The sequence below is a fragment of the Hypanus sabinus genome, chromosome 20, assembly GCF_030144855.1.
Source record: "Hypanus sabinus isolate sHypSab1 chromosome 20, sHypSab1.hap1, whole genome shotgun sequence".
NCBI classification, from domain to species: domain Eukaryota; kingdom Metazoa; phylum Chordata; class Chondrichthyes; order Myliobatiformes; family Dasyatidae; genus Hypanus; species Hypanus sabinus.
This window is the reverse complement of record NC_082725.1, coordinates 24724658-24729116: the sequence shown is the minus strand read 5'-3', so window position 1 is coordinate 24729116 and position 4459 is coordinate 24724658.

Genomic DNA, 4459 nt, shown 5'->3' with positions numbered 1-4459 from the left:
GGTGAGTGTTGTAATCCACTTTGTTCAAGAGCTTGATGGTTGTGGGGTAGTAACTGTTCTTGAATCTGGTGCTGCGATTCCTGAGGCTCTAGTACCTTCTATCTGATGGCAGCAGTGAGAAAAAAGCATGGCCTGGGTAGTGTGAATTCAATAGCAAATAAAATAATGTTAACTAATGTTAACAAGTGCTTTTAATGCTGGCATCTAAAGTTCCTATCTTCTTGTGCTACAGATAAATACAGCATAAACAGAAAACCATTCAGTCTATCATCCACATGTGGGCAAAAATTCAGTTACTTAGATATCTTCCAGATTCAGGTTTCGATAAGTGGACCTGTAGGTTACCTACCTTCAAATATTCAGCAAGTATAGCTAATCTCTTAGTATGTTTTCAGCTGAGATTTTTTTTCCTGCAATAACTTTCCTTTCCTTATTCTATCCCACACATTGTGTATATAACTGATTTTATGTGTTGTTGTGCTCTCAGTATCTGTTCTAAGCTTTTCAATTTCTTTTTGCTTCATCCTAGCCATATTTCTTTGATATCAGTAAGGTTTTAAATTTAGAAGCTACACCTTTTTCTTCAGTGGGAAATAAATGCAGTCTGAATCCTCACTATCTCCTCTTGGTACTCTGTTTCATTTCCAGTTTTTACTTGACCATAATGTAGCCTAATAAAATTTGCTTATCTCAGTCTAGAACATCTACTCTAAATCTACCTTTGTCTTTTTTCCCTCACAATTAAAACTGAGTGGAAAAGCAAAATATGCAGAAAATTTGGAGAGATCTAGATATGTTAGGTGAACGGGCAAAGGTCTGGCAGATGGAGTACGATGTTGGTAAATGCAAGGTCATCCAGTTTGGAAGGAAAAATGAAGGAGCAGATTATGATTTAAATGGTTAAAAATTGCAGCACGTTGCTGTGCAGAGGGACTTGGGAGTGCTTTGCATGAATCACAAAAGGTTGGTTTGCAGGGTTGCGGAAGACAAATGGAATGTTGGCCTTCATTGCTAGAGGGATTGAATTTGAGAACAGGAAGGTTATGCTGCAACTGTACAAGGTACTGGTGAGGCCACATCTGGAGCACTGCATGCATTTCTGGTCCCCTCACTTAAGGAAAGATATACTGGCATCGGAGGTGATGCAGAGGAGGTTCACCAGATTGATTCCAGAGATGACAGGGTTACACTATGAGGAGAGATTCAGTCACCTGAGACTATACTCACTAGAATTCAAAAGAATGAGAGGATATCTTGTAGAAACATATAAAATTATGAAAGGGATAGATAAGATAGAGACAGAAAAGTTGTTTCCACTGCTAGGTGAGACTAGAATTAGGGGACATTGCTTCAAGATTTGGGGATGTAGATTTAGGATGGAGATGAGAAGGAACTGCATTTCCTAGAGGGTGATGAATCTATGGAATTTTCTGCCCAGTGAAGCAGTGGAGGCTACATTAGTAATTATATTTAAGTAAAGTTTGGCTAGATTTTTGCATAGTAGGGGAATTAAAGGTTATGGCGAAAAGGCAGGCAGGTGGAGACGAGTTCATAGATCAGCCATGGTCTTGTTGGATGGAGGAGCAGGCTCGATGGGCCAAGTGGCCTACTCCCGCTCCTATTTCTTTATGAGCCTCCAAACTGCTGTTCCACTCTCACTTTACAGGTGTATTCCCCAAAAAATAATCAGGTGCTAACCCCTCTCTCACTGGGCTTTTTAAATACTGATTCGAATACATTTCCAGAATTCTGTCACTTTTGTAAATGTTTGGACAGTGGAAACTCCTTTCTCCCAATACCTTGTTAGTTTTGTACTTCTCAGAAGCCTGCCTACATATCTCCATTTCTGGGACTGTTAGGACGCCCAGAGTGTACTCCATAGGCTTTGATGGGAGAAGTATCAGAGACTGACGCTACTACATCGCAGTACATTTGGCAATACTAACCAGGATGAACTTGGAGGCAATATGGAATTGATCTTGAGAACTTTGATTTCCTTTCCTCTCTGCTGGCAGGATCCATAACCTTTTATAAAAGCCAGTTCCAGACTTCCACTGCCTTAAAGTTACCTGATTTCATTAAAAGGCAAGCTGCTACTTTGAGATTATGGTTCTCAATGCAGATGAAACTAGTAAAGGTAATATTTTCACTGCATCTATTATACAGAATTTCTATGTCATTTGATATTCTTTGAGTCGATTACACCCTTAGACTTTGAAAGTGCATATTGGCTACATTTACAATTCCTAATGATATAAATTAAACAATTTAATTCTCTTATTTCTCTTATGAAATAGCATTGTATTCCTTCCAAGTTAAAAAAACACTCAGTGGCCACCGAATGCATGTCTATAGTCTTCACTGCTATAGCCCATCCCCTTCAAGGTTGAACATGTTGTGCATTCAAAGATGTTTTTCTGCAACACAATGTTGGAATGCATGGTCATTTGATTTACTCTTGCCTCCCTGCCAGTTTGAGTCAGTCTGGCTATTTTTATCTAACCTCTCTCATCAACAAGGCTTTTGCACCACAGAACTGCATTGGATGCTCTTTTTATTATTTTTTGCACCATTCTCTGTAAACTCTAAAGACTGCTGTGCATGAAAATCCCAGGAGATCAGCAGTTTTTGAGATACTCAAACCACCCCATCTGGCACCAACAATCATTCCACGGTCAAAGTTACTTAGATCATATTTCTGCCTCATTCTGACATTTGATCTGAGCAATAACTGAACCTCTTGACCATGTCCACATGCTGTTATGCATTGAATTGCTGCCACATGATTGACGAGAATTATATATATAATATATTTGTGTTAACGAGGTGGTGTAGAGATTTACCTAATAAAGTAGCCAGTGAGTGTCATTTGTTTATAGCTGGAAATGAATCTTTATTCCTTGTACCTCAGTTTCAACTGTACCCTTACAAATTAAGCTCTTTTAATGTGATCAATTCCAAAATGAACATCTATGAATAATTCTCGCTGTCATTGCTATTACCAGTTCAAATTTATAATGATAAATTAACAAGGTGATTTACTATGTCACCAGACACTCCAGCAAATTTCTACAGATGTGCCATGCCTGCATCACTTTCTGGTAAGGAGGTGCCAATGCACAGGATCATAAGAGGCTTCAGAGCCAGCCCCATCACGAGCACAAGCCCCTCCACCATTATCGGCATCTTCCAAAAGTAGTGACTCAAGAAGGTAGCATCCATCATTAAGGACCCTCACTGTCTGTGATATGCCCTTTTCTTATTACTACCATCAGGGAGGAGATATTGGAGGTTAAAGACCCACAGTCAACATTTTAAGAACAAATTCTTCCCTTCAGCCATCAGATTTCTCTATGGTCCATGAACCCACGAACACCAGCTCTCTAACACTCTTTTGCACTATATATTTATTTTTTTTACTGTAATGTAGTAATTTGTTATGCCTGTACTGTACTACCTGCAAAACACAAACAAATTTCACAACTTATGTTAGTGACAATAAACCTAATTCTGATTCTAGACTGGTTCCATCTGAATGAGTCAACACCAACATAATGACTGATATACTTGTCACATTTGGTATCAGTGACCGATGCTTTTATTCAGATTTTTTCATGTCTCCTTTCAGAATCAGTACCAGTATCAGGTATAGTTTTATTATTGTCTCCTACAGTATATGACATGAAATTTGTAATTTTGCAACAATGGTTAAGCATAAAGACTCAAAATTACAATAAAATAACAAAATAAATAAGTAGTGTTTAAAAGGAATAATGAGGTAGCATTCATGGATTCAATTAAACTGTTTTAGAATCACACAATGTGGGTGTTTAGGGTCCTGTACTTCCTTCCTGATATTAGTAATGAGAAGAGGGCATGTACCAGATTTTAATAGTCTTTTATGATAGATTCTGCCTTCTTGAGGCATGGTCTCTTGAATGTGCCCTGGATGACAGGGAGAGTTGATGGAGCTAGATGAGTCTTCAGCCCTCTGGTAATACAAAGTGGCATGCTCTGGGTGATGGTTGTCCTTAATGATGGATGCCACCTTTTTGTCCTCGATATTGGGGAAGCTAATGCCCATGATGGACCTGACTGAGATATTAACCCTCTGTAGCTTTTTCCAATCCTGTGCAGTGATGCAATCAGTTAGTATGCTCTCTATAGTATACCTTTATAAATTTGGTAGAGTCTTTGGTGACATACCAAATCTCCTCAAATTCCTAATGAAATATAGCATCTAGTGTTCCTTCTTCAGAATTGCATCAATATGTTGGATTCGGGATAGATTTTTAGAGATGTTGACACGCAGGAACTTGAAACCCTTCACTTTTTCCACCATTGAATTCTCAATGTGGACTTGTGTGTGTTCAGCTGACTTTCCTTTCCTAAGATCCACAATCAATTCCTTGGCCTTACTTACATTGAGTCCAAGACTGTTGTTGTGATACCACTCAAC